Raw genomic sequence first — 21,110 nt, 5'->3', positions numbered from 1 at the left:
TGATCAGAACAGCAAAGCTGAGCACTGGAATTTCCAACCTCTTGGTCTCATTTATCCACAGACATGAGGGAAGCCTGGAAAAAAAAAGAGATCTCAAGTTTGGCTGCTCCTCTAAAGCACTCCAACTTGCATTTCCTATCTTCACACGTGGCCAATTCCCAAATGCTCAAAGGGGTCACACAAAGGAAACTGAGTACTAAAATAAGTTTCCCGTCTAACATAGCTCTGCACCTTGTGAAAACATTCCACAGACAGCACAGGGAACAATGTCTTGGTAAATGTTTTAAAAGCATATCAACTTCCAAGGTTCACAGTGGGAAAACTGTACCTAAACCATTAATATTATTCCATGTATTGGCATAATTCACTGCTGATTTTTGTCTGCAAAAGATTTCAGGAAATTTCATGGGATTGAACATCTGTAAATTAGTTTTGAATACAAGATGTGCCTGGGTTGATCCTAGCTGAGAGGTTCTTTAGCAGTGGCCCAGACACACAGAGACAAGAGCAGCTGGGACAGCACAGCAAGTGGGCAGGTAACCTCAAAGTACAGTTCACACCAGGGAATTTCAAAGATGGAGGCTTGTCCTCAGGAGATGAAATTTAACTCCTTTTCATGTGCAACTGCTGGTGAACAAAGAAATAAATAATGCACCCAGTTCTTCTGAGCTACCCTAGTCAGCTGTGGCCACATGTGCTCAGTGTCCTGGGAACTGCTGAGACTTGTGGAGCCCTGCAGACTGCAGAAAAGAGCAGAGATGAGCTAAAGGTCCCCAAGGAGAAATCCACACACCCTTGTAGTCCATCCCCTGTACTCTGTCACCATTAGCACTCTGCCAATGTTCTCCATCTGCATCTTTATCTCCACTCAACTTTCTTACTGAAATTCTCTTTCTAAATCCAAAAAATCTGTGTCCCTTGGTACTCATATGAATACCCCTCTTCAGAGGCATGGAAATGTTCTGCTGCCACTATCACATTGCAGCAAACTGCCTCTCTCTTCAACCCAGGATCCCCTTCAAAAAGGACTCCTGTTCACTCCGCTCTGCAAGTTTTCTTGTTACCTTTCCTTGCAGGCTTTCTGCTGCCTCAGCCAGGACCTCTTTTCTCATGACCATCTCTGAGTGCAAGATAAGAGAAAAATACATGTTTTTTCTTCATCTAAACAACAAACACAAGAAAAAAAACTACGTCTGCTTGCCACAGGGCTATTCAGTGTTGTAACTGTCAAGCTTAAATTTAGTCTTATTTTCAATTGTAACTTGATATTCTGCCTAGTTCTCATATTCAGAAGCCAACTAGCAACCATTGAACAAAAAAAGCAATAAGCTTTACAGCTCTGGCATAAATGGCTAACATTTGGGCAGCAAAAGACCTGCTGTAGTTACAAAAATTAATTTCCTCTTTCTTCTTTTCTCTCTTGGCTTCTCTCACCACATTCTCTCTCTATATTTCCTTCTAGATCTTCCTCTTAATTCCCCTTCTTATCTTTTTAATTTTGGTTCTGGATTTTCTGAAGCTAAAAAAAATAGGGACAAATATTTTCCTTTATAAAGGTCACACAATTGTTTGCACTGGACTACAACTGTAAAATGAGACAAGTTGTGTTCATCTGACACCAGCAGCAGAATGTAAGATATATGAACACGCACAACTGGAGCCTGGGCACCTTCCCACACGGGCTGCACACACCCATCCTTGGCCACCAGCTGCCATCTGTTCCACCTTGGATACCTGCACCATTTAATGTAAGGTTTTGTGAGAACTTGAACTCCCCCAAAACACCAGGCTATAGAGCCTAATCCACAATTTATTTTTATTTTACCTATCTTTCTAGGCACTGTTTTCTTGTTCCAGACCAGTTCAGCGACATCACCTGCATCCTATTAAGGTTGTCATTTCAGCTGCTCTGTTTTCCATGTTGAATTTCCACTCAAAACCCTGTTCCTGACCTTCAAGACTTTCATAAAATTCCAGGAGAAACTGGTCCGTTTTCACAGAAATTACTTTCTTAAATCTATTTAGCAGGATGTGATGCCTGTAAACTCTCCAGAAATTCAAAGACAGGAAGAACCTAATTTTTTACAAAAGTAAGGCCTACTGGGTAGATCAAGGAATCTGTTCTTCAGTCCCTTTCCTGAGTAATGAGGTGAATATTAACAGCAGAGGCTTCAGGGACACTTTATGTTTGAATGCTGGTGGATGAATAACTCCTCTCTCTTTCTAGAGTAATGAATATTTAATTCAAAATGTAACTGCTCATACTGGGGAGACTTAAGAGCTTCTACATTGACTAGTCACCTGGGACACATATATCATGGGGTTTAGTTCTTTCCCTAAACAAGGAAAATATTTTAATGTGGTAAAGCCATAAGTTCAACCTGACCCTTTACTGTCCCAAAAGAGGACTCCAAACACTAGCATAGCATTTACAAGGCTTTATGACCTCTGCAAAATGAGCAAAACAAAAACTCACAGACCATACATTCTGTATTCAATTAATCTTTGGTGGTTAGAAGATTATAGGAATTGCAGAAAAATAACATAAAGTTATATAAAAAATTGTTTTACAAACTCAGAATTTTACTCTGATAGCTACAAACATGTTATTAAAAATGCTGACAATTCTACCAACTCACAGCTACAACTTCATTCAGGCATTAGCAACAGCTGGAGCCAGTAAGCATTTCACAGGCCGTTTTCAGATGTGCCTCACCTGCATGGAGGGTGAAAGTGTACCACCCTACCTAGCCAGCACAGACTGCTGTCCTTGTGCATTTCTCCAAAAGCATTTGAAAGGTGCAGCTTTCATTCTGCATCAGACCAAAACCAAATGTAAAAAAAAAAAAAAAAAAAATCAATCCAGGAGGTCCAGAAAAATGGGTGAGTTAAAACATGAAATGGACATAGAAAGCTATAAAAGAAATCACCAAGCAAAGCAGAGCCATAAGGGCCCATCACTATTACTCTTTCTATAATTGTGATCAAAATAATAAGCAATAATGAAGTACTGGAGCCATTAAATAAGTCAGGAAAATTTTTGATGTCCAGTTTTACTGACACACCTAACTTCCTTGTAACTTTTCTATGCTAATGTCAAAGATGGAAAAGAAAAAAAGTTTAGTAATTCTGAATACAGAGCTAAAATCTCTTCCCTCCAGCTAGAGAGAGAAAGTTGGGATAGGCTGATCTCTGCCCAGCTCGTGCAGTGTTAATGGTTAGGTACATGTGTGCAAATGCTTGTGCTGTCAAAACTGCCACCCCTGCTCTGCCAAACCTACCAAGAGCTCATTTCCTACAAATAATGACTGCACACAGTCTGGAAGAGCATGAGCCCTTGTGCTTCACCACGCACTCTAGGCTGTTTCTGTGCATTTGAGGTATTCCAGGTTTAAAGAGGTTTAGCTGACAAGTCCAGACCAGTAGAATAACTTTTTACTGCCCGGTTTCATGTGACAATTAATCAATAGTGAATTCTGTGTGAGAAAGCAGTGATCATTTTTCTGAGATGCCTCAAAATACTGCTAATTTAAACAGTGGTAGAAGTCCAGAGAATTTTACATATTATCTGGAAGGAGAGAAAAAATTATTAAAGTGACTAGTGTGCTCATGCAATTTCAGATACATTTTAGAAAATAATTTCAAAATCTTACTCTAGCATAAAACCTAAAATCTGCAGCAGGGGGACATAGAGAAAAGTCTTAAACCCCCTCTGCATAAACAATGTCCAGCAGAAATGCACATTTACGAACTGACTTACAGTAGGTTGCACAAGGGAGCTGGAGTTCACATCTCCCAGTACATTTTTGCTCAGCTGAGCCTTTCTCACAGACATAAGCTCCACTGCAAATGGCTTTGAAGTCCTGTGCACACCTGCATAGATTACAAAGAAGGGAAGGCAGGTCCCTCCACACCCAAACTGTAAATTAACAGTGCAACATGTCAAGTTAAGATATGCCCTCCGGCACCTTGTTTTAAAGTCAGACCAATGGCTGACAATCTCCTGATACACTTACTTAACCCTTTCCCTGGAATTTACACCCAGTTTTCAGTGTCCTGAAAGAAACAAATTTATAGGAGTAACTGTGTGGTGGGTTTTTTTTTTTCGTGCAAACCTGGGCCATCTGGATTAATTCAAAGCAGGAACTTAATTTTTTCGGCACAAAACAGAAGTAAGTTATCACTGTACTGATTTGACTTTTGCAGAGACTTTGGACAGCAATAGCTTTGGCTTGTGAATATGTCACAGGCGGAAGAGAACCAGGCTTTGCCTTTCCATTTCATCTGTTACTCCTGGAAGAACCCCCATCTATGGTCATGGCAATTACTGTCCTTTATTTCACCAAAACCCTTCAGGAGGTTCTGCTCTTTCACCAGAGGAGTGTTTCACCAGTAACTACAGCTTTGAAAAGTATTTTTAACTGAAGCAAGAACAAGTATAGTCACCCAAACTGTAAGACTTCCTAGTCTTACTGTACTCTTTTCCCTTACTTCCTCCATTTTGTCATGGTGGCTCAGTAATCAATCACACCCATCAGGTCCCATCACTTCAGATCTGGTTGCAGGTGACAACTAATTCCTGTCCCATCTACTACCCTTCTCCTGACCTAACCTCCTCATGACCCTATCTCATGTCACAGATCTTACAGCTGTGGGGAACAAGCATGTGGGACTAAAGGACCCGGCTGACCTCCTTGAAGCGATTTCTGCAGGGGGGAGCCCAGTGGCTGCTGTGACTCCATGCCCCAGCACTACCTTTATTTGACATGTTTGCACACAAGCAGACATACAGGAACAGGGCTGAGGGGCTGCTGGGGCTGGGCAAGGGTGCATCTCTCATCTCTTTAGCGACCAGCACAGGGCCAAGCACGTGCCCACTTACAGAAAGGAACAGGGAAAGCTGATTTTGTGCAGCCATCTCCATGTCTCCCACCCGCTCTTCCAGGAAAATCATGCAGCCCACTCTGGTCTGTGGTGCTCCCTGGTGGCACCCTGAAGGTGAGAGGCTGGAGGCATTTAGATTGGGCTGCCATTTTACAGGCTGGAGCTGGTGGTCCAAACCATCATGGTCCCAGAAGTGGTTAACACCAAAGAGTGGAGCTGAGCCAGAGAGGGACCAGACTGCAGTTCATCCCCTGAAGCACCAGAAGTCAGGGATGATTTCTGCACCCAGGTGTTGGTCCTTACAGCAAGACCTAAAGTACTCCTGACCAATGATAAGGAAGATCATCCAGGTAGCCAGCTGTACTACTGGAAAACTGTGCTTATCTGCCTCCTGCCAGTGGCATATGATTCTACTGCCAGGAAGAAGGCTCTTCATTTGAGACAAGTGCAGATAAAAGCCAAGAACTACAGTGTACATGGTAAAATATGCTTTTCAATTCTTAACTGAAATTTCCATATTTGGATATTCTTTGACTGTTTGGTTTTGTGGGAAAAATAAATAAAAGAATGGACTTTTTTTAGTGTTCCTTCTTCTGTCTCACACACACATCTCCTTCCTTGTCACAAGTCCACAAGAAAGGGATCCAACTATGTTTTCAGAAAGTAAGAACAATCTAATAAAATTCGAAAAACTGATTTTTGGAAGTTTCTTCTCTTGGTTGAAAACAGCTGTAATTCTGATAAGAACTGTTACTTCATGTGTCTGTTTTAGGTGGTTTAGTTGAAGTATCTAACTCCAAGCACTTTGGTACATATCCTTGTCTGCATCGTAAGGAAATAAATACACTAGGAGTCAAGCAGAAAAGAAAGGAAAAATAAGACTAGGGAATGGCAACCACCAGCTGTACTAAAGAATGTGAAGAGAAAAAAGAGACAGAAAGAGGATCCAGTTTCTTCAGGTGAAAGCTGAATTGTGCCTTTCATTTAAAGATAACCAGACAACAAGAGTAAGCCATCAGATTGCTCAAAGAGTGTCTGAAATGGAATAAGGAAAAAAAAGAGCTAATTAATAGGAGGGATATAAAGAAGGACTGCTGCAATGCAATGGTGGTGTCTTCATTGCTTTTAAGAGCTATTGAATTCCAGGATGTTTCTCCATTGAAGGAATTCTGAATTCAGGTGTAGATTTTTTTCGATTGTTTGTTCTCATATAATTATGGAGCCAAGCTAACAGGAGTAGTCAATACTGTAAGACACTCTGTTACACCCCAGAATGTTATCACTGCTGGGGAGCAGATTATGTAGGGGCAATGTGTTCAGAATCTTTTCAAAAAAGGAGACAAGTGAACAGCTCCCTAAAGTCATGTCTAAAGTGATATTCCAGGCACTCCCTGTCTCCTATTAAAAAAAAAAATAAAAATAACACCACAAAAATCCATTTCCCTTTATAAAATGTATGCAAAGAATGCAAAGGAGAACACACAACACAAACACCCCACCACCCCTAGGGAAATCGCAGATAACAAGAGACAAACAAGGTCTCACACCCAGATTGTGAGATCAAAAGGAAAAGGGCCCAGATAGGGAACTTTTGGTATCTAGTTGAAAAGTCAGCAAGCCAATAATTTGTTGTTTGTTGCCTGATAAATTTCTAAGACTAGGACAACAAAGTATCCCAAAATCGGACAGGATGAGGAATGGCATTTCAGATGGTTCCAGTGGATTGAAGCTATCACTTGTCCTTCATGGGTGTTAAGTGGATTTTTAGCATTTTTAATGAGCACACCTTAAACTCAACAACAAATTTAAAAGGGTGTGCACATTAGATCAAAAATAAAATGGATGGATGGATGGATGGATGGATGGATGGATGGATGGATGGATGGATGGAACAGAACTAATGCAATCAGCAGTGCCCAAATGCCCTTCCTGATCAAAAAACTACTTTTAGAAAACATGCCAAATAATGCCAGCACCTGACCTCAGTCACCTTATTTTCCCTGCTTTCTGCTCTACTTTCACTTTTGTCTCAAGAGCCCTCTATCATCAGCATCTTCATCAGAATCCAAACCTCTCAATTCCCTCAATGAGAGAATATAGTGCCTTAGCCATAATAAGCAGAACACTGAAATGACTGCCCTGATATTGATTTTCTCATGTTAGTAACATAGAATGCAATCAACACATAAAAATGGATTACTTTCATTTCAAAGGAAAGGGCAACTAGATCTAATCTCAAAAGTGATTGAAAATAGGGAGCGTCTCGCTTATTGTAATTCGCTGAATTCACACTGCTTTGCCTTAGCTGGAAGAGAAACAAAGAGCCTCTGAAAGTATTAGGGAATTTGAACTATTGGGAGGAGCAGCACCTGAGCTAATCTTAAGGGCAGAGTACCTACACAGTACAGAAGCACCTCATTAATTCTATGAAATATTGATACACAAACTGAGCAAAGTGTAACTACTTTTCCTTGAAGGCCATTGCAAGCAAAGGCTTGGAATTCCCACTTCCAGGAGTTCCCTTCAAATATGTCATGAATCTAATTGACCTGTTATCTCAGAGGTACAAAACCAATACATTTCTATAAAACCACAGTTCAGAGGAAAAGACTGACTGCTTGGGCTCTACCAGGCTCCTCACATCCACTCTTCCACTTTCACTCCTCAGCCAAATTGCCATCCCTTCTCATAATTCCACATATAAACTTCAGTGTTTTAAAAACTCTTCCTATTACACAGACACTGAGAAACCAATTGGCAGATGCCCTCCTTGACCTACAAACATCTCTGTACTGTGTTTTAGTCACTGGTCAAATCTCATTCAGCTGCCTCCAGAAAACTAATTTCTGCCACCATTCTGACACTCAGTAGTGGGTACCCACATCCCTTGCTTCATATTTCAACAGAATTACTCCTGATCTTCTTGTTCTTCTCTGAGCCTGTCTGACCATGTAGCCAGGGGCTGCTGTAGAGTTAATATTACAGGGCTTGGTAACACTCATCAATACTGCAGAGGTGGCAAAGATCAGGACTTACTGGGCCAAGGACTGTACAAACAGTTAAGAACAGTGCCTGCCTGCAAAGCCTGCAATCATGGTGCAAGCAAAGGTAGAGCCCCCATTTCCCTTTGATAGGTGGGAGGGGATGCCACCTCCCTCTGACCACCCCCTTCCCTTCCATCCAGCACTGATGATGAGGTTCTGCTCCATGGGGCTTTCCTGCAAGAACCTCCATCTCCTCTGGCAAGGAGAAATCCCACATTCCTTGGGGATCTCCTTTGATACACTGTGAATTTCTTTCTGCACAGCTTCCATACTTAGGAAGGACTGATCCCTGCCCACATCACACACACAGAGTTGCCCCCTCCATAGCAGCCCATGCGCTCATACACACACAGACACACAGACAGGTCATTCTGCCTAGCCCTAGGAAAACTCAGGACTGCACACTTTGCCCTTGGGCAACAAAATTTCCTCACACAGTGCACCCTAGCCTGAAACTACACCTGCACCCAGATCCCACAGCACCTGCTTCTCAAGGGCATCCACAGCAGCTTTTTCTCTCACTGCAATATGATCTGATTCACACTCAGATTTGTGTGACATGACACACAACCTTGAATTCACCCATGTTATATTTAACACTGGAAACAGTCCAGTGTCCTCAGGCCCACGTGTAGGATGCAGCAGTGAGCTTCCCTCTGTTGGTTGTGGTGATGGCATCACACTACTTGAGGTCACCACCAAAATTTGGTCTTACAAGTGACTCCCTCTTCAAGGCAGAATCAACTCTTTATGTCTATCAGCATCTCACCTAAGTGGCCGCTTCTATAATGGCAGACTGACTTTAAATGGGTCCAGTAAATTCAAGAAAAAAAGAAAGTATGGAAAGAAAAACAGAAGAGCATTTACCTCTGGGTGCTTGGTGGTACTCCTGAGTCATGAGAGCATGCTCACATAAGTTGCTCTGAAAACAAGAGAAAGTAAACATTAAATTGACAAATAATTAAGGTTAGCCAAGCATAACTTCAGAATTTATTTCCAGAGGATAAAACTCTGACTGCTGGCAAGCTGAGATGTCCTTAAGAATAAAAAACTACATTAATTCAACCCTGAGACTGCTATAACCCTTTCTCTGGGATTTCCCAGTTGGAAATATGTGTGAATGAGCTCTATAGACCACGTGTTACAAACTCAACATTTCAGGAAGCATTCAGACTGACTGCACATTCTCTGCACAAAAGATCTGTGGATGTTCAATAGATCTGGAAGCTCTGGGACATGCTTTGTTTAGCGTGCCTGCTCAATTCTGTTGAATAACATGAAAGAGCAGGGCAAATCTAGAATCCAGAACACTTCAGAGCTATTATACTAGAGACTGACACAAGCAGAACAACACTGTCTGAAATCCACAGGACTTTCAGGCTGGCTATGCACATACTGGGTAGCTAATCTCTGCATGTGCTGTAGAAACAGTGCAGGCTTCCAGATTTATGTCAGCTCAAGCAAGGATCAGTCACTGAGCAGGGCTTCCCACTGGCTGGAAACCCTGGGCCACTGTAAAAACCCTGAGGCTCTGTCTAGGAGCATGTCTGCAAGGAAAATGGGGTGTTCTCATGGGTACTCAGATCTGTGGGGGTTCTGTGCTAGCCCCATGGCAACAACAAGTGCTTGCTCCTGTCCACTTTGCCTTTGACATACAGATGCTTTCTTCTTCAGCCAGCCTGTGCCTGCTGTCAGTATCCAGAAGGCTGTGCTTGTTTGTACTAGCCCAGATGAGGAGCCCATGCAATGCTAATTATATGCTGTACGTACCTGCTAAGCCATTTTACACAGTTGTGTGCCTTTATAATTTAAAGGGACAAGTGCAGTGAGGTACATGTAAATGAGGTCTGGCTTAGTGTCACAGGACATCTACAAAAGACACAAAGCAGTCAAATAAACCAGGGAGCCCTTTTCTTCTCTGCATTACTGCAGAGGAGGCAGGCAAAGCGGAGGCTGACAGGAAACAGGGGTTTGTTAGCACAGCCAGAGGCACTGCCCTAAAGGAGAGTGTACCTGCCTGGAACAGGGTGCAGCAGAAACCTCTCCCCACCAAACCCCAGCCAGCAGCTTGGGATTAGCACTGAAGGGAATGCCAGCAGCAGTCCTGGAGGGAGAGAAAGGCTGCACACAATCTCAAGCTCTCCCATCCCAAACCCCTGGGGCCAGCTTCCCACCCAGCATCACTGCCTGCTACTCAGAGGATAAACCCAAGAAGAAACATGCATAAAGGGAAAACCAAGAAAAGGAGGAAAATGGCTAGGGAAGTAAAGTTCATTGTGCCTATGGCCAAGTTCCCAGAGCTATGCAGTTTCCTAGGAGGTAAATTGTGATACCACAGCTTCAATCCATGAACAAATAAAGTAGTATTATTTTGCTCACTGCAGTGCAACTTCAGTTATGATGCTTAATGAAGGCAAAAGCCTGGCACACCAACCTCATGTCACAAAACATTGATGATGGAGACAATGAAAGACTTTTTCCAAAAGCCTGGTATTCTTGTGTGTCCTCTCTTCCAGATTCTTCCATCTTTCTACATTAATATTAGTCATATCTGAAAACCAACACCAGAAACTGAAGCAGAAATTACATTTCTTCTCTCATAGTTTGGATGCTGATCTGAGGGGGTGGACAGGCTGACGCAACTTAACAGAGGCCTGAGATTTTTAACTCTACTGACTTTCATGAAGATATTCCTGATTTGCACATACAATGTTCTTGGTCACTTCTTGGCAAAGTTTTGCTTTTACAGACATCACTTTGCCAGCATTGGTGATGCTGAGGACAGAGCAAATTACTGGTCCCCCCTTCAGATTGTTATTCTGGATCATCAGGCAAAAGTAATTTTGGGGAAAGATAAAATTTCAGCTTCTTTACTATAAATCGGAACGGATTTATGCAAAATTAAGAGGTCTCTAAAATCCAGAAAGTGCAATGCCAGATTGAGGAGTCAACTCACCACTTGTTACCACTGCAGGCAGGCATGGAAAGGAGGTGTTTCACAAACCAGATATAGCTATGGAAAGACCCACACTTCTCCCAGTGTTTTGCTAGATGAGCAAATCCTAAATTAAGTGCCATTCACTGGAGAAGCCACCCTTCTCTTCCCTCCCCCTGCTTTCCTTCAGGCCAGAGATACCTCCAGGGATTAGATCATCCCTTGGTGTCAGGATTTGTGCTGTGCTCCTTGCCAGCCATGGGTGGATGTGTTATTAGTCAGATTTACATGTCTAAAACATCGTTTGTGCAACCACCCCAGGGCATGGCTATGAATGCATTCAGGATGAAAATCGGAAAAAGAAGTTCAATAAGCAGAAAAATAGTGTCTGAGTTGATGCTCCCCTACAAGCAAGTAAAATCTACTCACAGCAAGTTAGCTAATGTGATTTACTATCAGATTTACTACAGAATGTGTTTGCTATTGAATGCTTCTTTAGTTGCTTCATGTTGCTTTACTAGATGCAGTATGCACTTGGTATTTGTCTCTAAAAAGCAAAAAAGGAAGCTGAGGAGACCCAAACAAGTGGCACATCTCTAGGGCTCCCAAAACAGGCATTAAATCAAGGGGACTCTGTAGGCTATGACCATACAGAAGTTATTTATCTAACTAACCCGGGGCTTGCAGGCTGCCACTCTGTGTTCAAAGCACATCTCTGCACTAGGATGCTGCTGTCCTCACAGAGCAGTAAAATCACAAGGAACTCCAGACAGCAATGGTAAAATATGAACCAAACCTCAGAGAAGTGTAACACATTACAATCAGCTGGTATGGTATAAACCTGTTTTAAACATTTTCATGACAAAAAAAAAAAAAAGGAGGACTCTATTTTAAAGAATTTTACTCACACTTGTAATTTCCAACAAAAAATTAATGGCCACAGCCCAACACTTTGGGGAAACCAGGCATGGGAGCACAGGATTAGTGGAAAGCAATTTCAAGTCATATCAATATCACACTACCAGAAGAGCAGGAGTAAAACAGGCAAGTTGAAATAGTGTCCAAAATCTCCTCATGGAGTGCCCATCCTCCTTATGGGCTGCCTCTACATCAGCTGTCACAGGAGGAGCTGTGCTTTCCTCCTCCTATAGCACTGGGGAGGAATAGGAAGCCAGGGCTGCATCTCTCAAGGGAAGAAAGAGAAATGTGGAACCCACAAATAAGTACAGAACCAAGAAACTTTTGCATGGCTTTTGAGGCATTGGGCTGGTAATGTCCATTCAGATATCTGGCTGCCATTTGCACACATTTGCATCTCCTCAATCTCTGTGCACTCTGCAGCCCAGGCCACTGCAGGAAACGGGAGTGATGAGAGGCTCAGACACTGCCCATGCAAACACACCATCCCCATCCCTTAATCCTACACCTGGTGCACCCAGTTTACCTGATTACATCACTACTGTTCACACTAAGTGTTCATTGTGAAACTCTCTCAAGACAGGAAAAACTAGATAACAGGGGAAGAGCTTCTCTGTGGAGATTGCCACAGATGATGCCTGTTCTCATTGTTCAAGAAATCAGCATGGCATCCAAAATGAAAATTTTCCCTGAGATGTCCTAAGCATGCCATAATTTTTCACAGATAAGCTGTGCAAGGAATAGTAAAACCAGACTTTATTTCAGTTTGTGTACAAAATGTACACAAATAATCCAAAGCAGGACACAGAGCAGCATGCCCCACCACCTCTAGGAATCAAAAGTAAAAAGAGACAGATTTTTAAAAACTGTTTTGGAACAAATTTATTGTGTAAGAAAAAAAATATTTAAAGCAATTCACAGGAGTGGTAGGCATACCTGCTAAATTATTCAGATAAAATCAACAACCCCAAAGATAAATTCATGTTAAAATTCCTCCAGTTGCTACTAGAAAAATAAACTGACTCGGCCCACACTTTATGCCTTAACAACTCTAATCATAACTGGGGGCTATCCCCTTAGGTCATTTCTGTCCTAGACATCAGCCATTATCCTTCAACACAGCAGCAGAGTTCCAGCCTTGATTCCTCTCTTCTTTATTTCATCCATCAGAATATCCTCCCCTCCTTCCACCCCGAACTGCATTGGCAGGTGTAGAGCAGAGGGTGGTAACTTGCCTTCCCACCTGCAGAGAGAGAATATTAATCCCTTCCTCTTCCCTGGAAATGTGGGAGCTGCCTACCATGCTGCAAGTAAACTCTGAGTTTATTTTTAAAATAGTACTGTCTTGATTTTTGGTGTTCCAGGTTTAGGCAAGGCCTTGATTTGATTATGTCTCATGCTGTGTTCCTTAATGACCTCAAATTATGAAACTGTCATCCAGAAAAAGCACAGTGGTTGGTATCACTGTGTAGAATAATCTGCTCCAAAATGTTCTTAGATCTACATCCACACGCATCCCTAAGACTAATTAATTAATTTATTAGACTAAATCAAAACTTTCTGGTAGCAAATATGTTGCTTATTGAATAAAAATAAACTACTGAAAATAAAGCCATAACCTTTGCATTTTGCTAATATTTTAAAAGCCTACATCTAATACTAACAACAGAATTATTTGCCTAAAAATTTTCCTATAAAGAACACTAAGATATTTTATTTACCTGGTTTCTGTTGGTTTAAAATAACAAAACAATTTATAAAGTTCCTTTATGGACTCAATATATGGGCCATATATTACAGTTTTTTCCCCTGATTTAGTAGTGTAAAATTTCTAGATTTACACAGCTAAACTAATGGCAATGTATAAGGACTCTGTCTACAGATGACTGGCAATTCTAAACTGTAATTTGCCTCACCAGTTCAATGCAATAACTTGTATACAGCATCTGCATATAGGCTGCGACTTGTAAACTCGCACAGAGCAGATGATGGCCATTTTATTAAATCACTAAGAATTGACAGTGTGTGGTGGAGACATTTGATGTGATTTGTACTAAGTATCATTCTTGATAGGAGACAGTATTTTTATTAAGTAGAATATTTTTCTTGTATCTATGTAAAGTACTAATGCAAAACATAGCAAACCAACAAAGCTATGCCAGCAGAAGGGATACTGTTGAAACACATTTCTAATTCCTTGAAGAGTCATGTTTTATTGTTATTTAAGAGGATGTATTGGTAGAATTAGAACTGTTTTGAAACCACACCTAGCAACAGTGCAAGGAATTCATTTGTTGAGCAAAAACTTTACTTACAATCTGTGCACAATTCCTCTAAATTGTCAGTATTAAAAAGTTTTGCAGTAAAATGTAACTGAGTTTACTACTTAGATAGCTGAAGTTTGCTGCTCTTTATCCTTAGTTACTGCACTGACCTCAGGCAGCCCCAGAAAAATGTCAATGGAGAATTGCAGCCAACAAACCACTAAAGCTCCATCCTGTCCTGTGAATGTCCCATTGATTTCAGCAGTGTGGGACCCATCTGAAAAGCTTTGATGAGAAATGGTCATGTGCACTTCCACTCTAGGATTCCTCTTTTAATTATGCCATCCTCAAAAATTGTTAGTGCCAACAGAAGTGTACACTGGCCTAGGGTTTCCTCCAAGCTTCTTTCATCCAACAAAGCTAAGGAAAGCCTTCTGCTCTGTTTCATGTGCTTTCCATTCAGAAAGTTTAACCTATAAAGCATATCTTCCACTGTGGGATCCTAATGCTTTAAAAATTATAAACTGCAAACTTCACCTAACAGAAGAGCTGCCATTGTCTTTAATAGGAGCAAGACTGGCACTTCATTAATGCAGTGCAGATGGCTTTTAGTATCTTTCCAGGATAAAAGAGAGCTCTATCAGCACATATGGGACATTATTGTCAGTTGTGTGTGAAGAGGCAAGTGGGTCTGTTTCAAACTGTCCTTTGATGATTTATGATCCAGAGGGATTTCAGAAACATCATTTCTTTAACAAGTACTGAGCCACCTCTTTGATATGTTTTCTCCTACTAATGACAGGTCTCCCATGAAGCTCATCATACTCCAGCAATGTTTCTCAAATTGTGGATTGCAACTCCCTTTGAAGACCTGAAAGCATTCAAAAGAGGCCATGTAACATGAGCAAAGGGAGAGTTAGTCAGCTCAGTTCTTCCAGGTGAAGTGTTGTGTTTACCTGGCTGCCAGCATTCACACCAGCCCAGCAACTATGATTTTCTTCTCATTGCTTATAATTGGCTGACATTAGTTTGGTCCCTTCAGTACATGGGCACAATTGTTTACACTTGCAAGCAGTAATTACCAGCAATTCTCATTGCCACATCTTAAAAGGACTGACCTGCTGTCAGTTCATGCACTTTTACAAAAGATGGAAAAAACAGAGAAGGTTGTATTTTCAGAAATTCTTGTCAAGTAATGCTCACAGAACAACAGACAATAAACAGATTCCTAATTTCTACAGAGGTTAATAAGTGGGCTTGAAACTGGAACAGAGAGTGAAGAGGCAGAGCATTTAGCTGGCCTCTACACCTCAGGAAAATTTACTTTTAGAAGAAAATTGCACTGTATGAGATAGGAAGGCTGAAAACTGATTTAAAAAAGAGAGTGAAAATGGAGAATCAAAGAACAGTCATCAAAATCAAGATGTTGAGAACAAAATTAGTCATGAACCTAAAGAACACAAAAAGAAGAAAAACATAATTGCCTAATCATCAGCACCAAGAGCTGGATAACAGATGAGGGACTGGAGTTACACAACTACAAGCAATGTGTTACAGAACCCAGCATGATAAGTATGTTAAAGCAAATTGCCAGGATCTGCATAGACAGAGGGAACAGGAGAGATGGCCTTGCACATCATGTAAGGTGCATCACTGCAGGTGTGCAGCTCAAAACCCTCACAACTGAAAAGCTTGGCAAAGAACTGCCCATTCAGTTTGTGTGCTCAGCCCAGCCACCGCTGCATTCTCTCTGCAACCATGATGATCTCTTTGCAGACCTGATAAAGGTGTGCCCTCCTACAACTACTCTCCAAGTTGCTGGAACAGGGAAGAAAATTATTTTGAAAGGCCATGAATGAGTACTGTCACTTATGAAGTTCAAGATAAGTGAAGAGGTGGTCATTTTGCAGACTTTGCAAATCAGATTACTAGATCCATAATGAGCTATCTGTGGTGCCAGAGTAGAAGAACACATTCGAACTCGCATCTTCTAGCTGAATGAAGTAGGCTGGATGTCTTCTGTTGCCACTAAACAAATGCAAAAGTATAGGCAATTTCCTAATTTGAAAATTAAATAAATCTATACTAGAACTGGATTGAAGAGAGTTTGATGACAAAACTGTATTTTTGGCACAATGGATTATATCCCACGAGTTGCATTTAAAGACTATGAAGTCCAAAGCAGTAATCGATTCAGCTTGTGATACAAAAGGACAAATGTGTAAATGTTTCTATGAAATTCTTGAGAGGCTGTAGTAATGTTCAATAAGCCACAGTTTCAGAGTGCTAAGGGCAACCATTCTTTCCTTCCATAGGAAGGAAATATGAGGGCAGTATTACATTAACTGCTATGAAAGGAAAAGGAAGCTGATAATAATTATTACCAACTAGAAGACAGGGACTAATAGAGAAATAAAAGCACAATGACCAAAAAGTAGCATGTTGTGAAGAAGAAAGATCTTCTATAGTGGATAGATTCTAGTGTCTCTATAAAATATTGTGAGATGAGAATGGTAAATTATCAGAAGCAGTATACAAAAGGAAGAAGTGTTAACTAAATCTTTCTATTCTGTGCTGGGAAACATCCCAGTTGGTACAGAGTCATATAAGGTAGTGACAGATGGTGAAGCTTTCAAGCTCTATCAGTCCCCCTGTTTGGCAAAACAACAGAATTCAAGGGCCAAACTTTCATTCATATCTCAAAATCTTGTTAATGAATTCAAAGATTCCAAGGTTATGTATCTGTTGGGATCATCCACCCTGCCCCCTACATAGCATAGTCCATAGGATTTGCATGAATCCCATCTTAAGCTACAGAACATCTACAAGGAATACATGTACTTGTAAGAGTAGAACTATGAAACTGAGATGCTTGTTCGTGTCAACACTTGTTTTAATTCAGCTTCTGGCCATCAGAACACTGGACACTAGTTGTTGTTAAACCACTGCTAAGCATGAGACTAACAGCAGTGTCTGCATGAGAAAACAGAAGATGGACACAAGCACATATTTATTCACACTATGTCATGGTCTGTTCCACAGCACATTTTGGGAATATGTGAACCAGCCCTCTGTCAGCCAATGCCTTAGCATGGTTTGAGGGGTGTGTTGGTGCAAGTTGTTCAAGTATGGGTGAGGCCACTTTGTGCAAGGGAATCCAGGTGTATGGAGGCAAGTTGTGCTATTTCAATTGTCTAGAAAGACAGAGAACTGAACCTGGTCCACTTTACTGATTAGCATAGACATAGATTTTATAAACTTCTCTAATCAATTTCCTCATATTTTTAAGTTCAAGTGTCACAGAAGTTTGTTTTTCAGTGACCCACACCACCAACTCATGCTCAGACAGTTATTCACCCTGTTTACCATGTTCCTCTGAACATCACGATTCCCCAGCCCAGATTTGTCCATGCCATCTGTATGACCTAAGATTTTTGTTCTCTCTCCAGTGACTGTATATTCAACCTTGTTAAAACAAGCAATCAAAGGTCACTTGAATTATAATACTACTGCTTTGACATTTGTTAAGTTTCTTCACCATTAACGTCCTCTGAAAGCTCCATTTGCACTAGTTCTGTGTGCCATCAGAACAATTTCTCAAAAAAACTTTGGTATAACAAATCTGTTTAAGGAAGAGGAACTTCCACACTAAATAAGAGATTGTGCAAGTTTGCACCTGTGCAGTCATTGCAAAGTCAGCTGAACAAGACCCCAAGCACCTTAATCTGCTCCACTAGTACTGCTTTGAGGAAGGGGCTGGACTACATGAACCACAGAGGTACCTTCCAACCCAAATGATTCCATGATGATTCTACATTTGCACTCCAAGGCCTGTCAGCTGGCCAGCTTTCAATCAGTCTAACCCATGCCATGTTAATTTTATATCGCTTGGCATTCTTAACTGCTGTCTCACGTGATGTTAGATCAAATTTGGTCATTTCCATCACATTTATCAAACTATTTCACCTTTTCATAAAAAAGGTGGCAAGTAAGATTTCCAGTATCAATTTATTTCCCATACAGTAATGATGACTAGCATTACTTGTATTTTCTCCTTTATTTTTCGTTAATTTAGCCCTAATGAGCTAGCCGTTCTTTTGCCCACGATTTGCAATAGGCCCTATTCTATCTACCAAAAATTATTCTGCACTCCCAGCTCTTCCGGAGTTTCAGGAATCCCTGAACACGCGAGCAATTAGCCACTCTTCAGAAGGACTCCGCGGAGCAGCTTGGACGCAGTTAGGCGGGTGGCTTGTTTTTAATGTTTAACTTCTCCCCCAGTGGCTGAGAGCACAGAACGGCCTCCCCGCAGCCCTGAAAGCTGCCGAGCGAGGCGAGGCGATCCGGGAGCCCTCCGAGCGGGGCTGGGCCCGGCCGGGCGGGGCCGGCGCTGCTGCCGCGGGCGGGGGCCAGGCCGGGGCCGGGGTTGGCGGGACCCGCCCGGCGCGGAGGCACCGCCCGCGCCCTCCTCCTGCCCGGGAACAGCCCGGGAACAGCCCGGCCCCGGGGCGCTTTGTCCCCGTGCCTGTCCCCGTCCTTGTCCCGCCCTGCCCCGCCCTGCCTCCCCCGGGCGGCCCGGCCCGGCTCGGCCCGGCCTCCCCCGCCCCGCGGCGGCGGGCGCAGCCCGGCTGCTCTCCTGAGGGCCTTGGGGGAAAGCGGCGTGACTGGGACACTTCCTGCCCTTTCTCTGGCTAAAACCCTTGTCAGTGAATAGTATGCGATTCAGAACGGCTTAGCACGACGTGGTGTTAACATGCATATCAAAAAGTTCCATTTGTCATGCATAGCCCAAATCTTATCTGTTTTGCTGCCCGATGCAATGCAAATGAATTCCGAGAATTCTGACTTTTTTTTCTTGCCTACTCTTTTTCAGTCAACGAGACACTGCCTTTTCTTCACTGTCTCCACGCACTTCCACACATACTTATATTTGTCAGTACCTATGGCAAATCCGACGTCCCTCTTTCCACCTACACCATCTGCCAGTATAGGCAGCGGACTGACATTCCCAAAACATCACTGAAAAAGGACAACTGATATTTCTGCCTTTAGCATTGCAGTAAACAGAAGATAAATCTTTTCAGCATTTTTTCCCCCTGCCAAATGCCAGTTAGTTTTGAAAGAAAGCTTACTAGCCAGCACTGCACTTGGGTAACTGACCTTAAAAATCGAAATCATCATGCCAATTTCAAGCTTGTGAGAAAACTTGTAACTATGTCTCACTACCAGTTGCAAAATCTACTTTAAATTTTTCACCGTCAATCCTATGGGCTTTCCTGCGGCAAAGAGTTCTGCCTTTTGGTCTCCAGACAACCACTGTGTTTTGAATTCTAGTTATTGCACAAAAAATAAACTGGTTTTGTATATCAGTACTCAGCATCTGTCACTTCCTGGAAGAGAAAATCTACTCAAACCAATCTTTCCCATCTGATTTTTAGTTGGTATTTGGAGTACAAGGCCATCCTCCAGAGCACTGCTTTTAGGCTCTCCTGATCATGACAGATGTTAGGGAGGAAGTCATGAGTTTTCTCTCTCCTGCTCTACATACCACCAGAAGTTAGGTGTCCTTAATACCAAGTTCCTTTTGCCTGAGATGTCTTTCACAAACAGTACTTAAAGACATATGATGAATCCATAGAGGCTACGCATCATTCACAGCCCCTGCAGCCATGGCTCACTCAATAAATCATTGCTTTTGGCGCTGGGACATCAATCCTCCCCTCCCTAAGAGACAGTGAGACAGACGCCCTACCCTAATAGCTTATCTCCCATCTCATTAGGTTTCTTTGCCACACCAGAAATTTTTGGGTTGAAATGTAGCCCTTTTGTTTGTGAGGGTTGATTCAGGATTGCCTTCAGAAGCAGAAATGCTGAAGTTTCATGAGAAATCTTGTATTTATGATATTGTGTGGAGCAATATTGACTGGCTAACAATAGCTCTGCTTCTGCCAGATAAAGGTATGTGGGACAACCAAGAGATTACAGGATGGACGTGGTAATCAGCCAACTTCAAGTGAGTAAGTGGCCATATGTACTTATTATGCACAGCCCTATCCTGCAAGAACTTCAACTTAACCAGAAGAGTCCATCAGGTCCTGCTGAAATCAGGTTATGTCAATAGTAATAATGGTGATATAAATATGGAACAAAAAGGAAGACACAAACCCTGCCCAAAGGCTTACAAAGGAACAATCCAGGCATGGGGATCTGCTTAGATGAGCACAGGAAGGCATCAAAGATAGAGATGGATCTCCAGAGAGAGGAGAGAGCTAGATGGTCCTGTTTCAGATGGGATCTGTGAGAACTTCTAGAATTCCCTCCATTTTCAGACACATGCTTTGTGGCTTAGGCAAAACGCTGAGGAATAAACATGTAATGTCTAGGCTTCATTCTCACCCTTTGGCATGGAGGCACCCAGTGTGCTTTACAAGTTCTTTGTTTGCCCCATAAGGAGATTGAGATGTTTGTGCAGCACAGGTGCAAAGATGCTGAACATGACCTAGGAAATGCCAGGAGAGGGATGAGTAGTAAGTTAGACTTCTAAAGCTCCGATGCCTGAGTCCAGGCTGCAGATTCCTTCTTCCAATCAGAGGCAAGTAAACCAGGTCAGTGACTGTACATGGAAAGAGGAGGAGGAGGAGGTAGTGGCAGGGATGACACCCAGAAGTCCAGTGGCAAGAGAACTCACCCTGGAGGTGGAAGATTCAGGTTTGGATACCTTCTCTTCTGCCTGACTTAGAGCAGGGATTTAACTTTAGGTCTTCTTTCTCCTAAACGAGAAAGCCACGCAGGCTGTCAGTATCAATGGCACTGCTTTGCACAGAATTTTTAAACACTTCTTTGGCCAGAGAGGAAAAAGCCATACTGTCTCATCCTGGTGTGAGATCATGCCCAGAAAGCACCAATCTGGGATGAACAGTCCAGCCCTCATCTAGTGAACGATTAAGTACTTTATAGAAACTGAGAGAGCTGAGTCCCACTACAGAATATCCTCTTCTCTATTGAATTGTGCGCTTCTTACAAGAGAACTGGGTTTAAACCCAGAGGAATCAGGATTTGAATTTC

The 21,110-nt window shown here is 42.2% G+C and overlaps 2 long non-coding RNA genes across 2 annotated transcripts in view; both read right to left on the bottom strand.

Moving 5' to 3' along the window:
- LOC135299401 (uncharacterized) overlaps window positions 1-10,767 on the bottom strand; it is a 61,686-nt gene extending 50,919 nt beyond the window's left edge. Inside the window, exons 1-2 of the long non-coding RNA XR_010361382.1 lie at window positions 10,363-10,767; window positions 8,796-8,850 (exon numbers count right to left, since the gene is read on the bottom strand). This is a non-coding gene — a long non-coding RNA (uncharacterized LOC135299401). The remainder of the gene's footprint in view (window positions 1-8,795; window positions 8,851-10,362) is intronic.
- A 1,987-nt stretch (window positions 10,768-12,754) lies between these two features.
- Window positions 12,755-18,315, bottom strand: LOC135300042 (uncharacterized). The gene is made up of 3 exons (XR_010361907.1): window positions 18,179-18,315; window positions 16,887-17,018; window positions 12,755-13,024 (listed from the first exon to the last, which is right to left on the bottom strand). It is a non-coding gene; the product is annotated as an uncharacterized LOC135300042 (long non-coding RNA).
- Window positions 18,316-21,110: the final 2,795 nt, after the last annotated feature.

Source organism: Passer domesticus, chromosome 4, assembly GCF_036417665.1.
Source record: "Passer domesticus isolate bPasDom1 chromosome 4, bPasDom1.hap1, whole genome shotgun sequence".
NCBI lineage: Eukaryota > Metazoa > Chordata > Aves > Passeriformes > Passeridae > Passer > Passer domesticus.
This window is presented reverse-complemented; position numbering and strand designations above follow the sequence as displayed.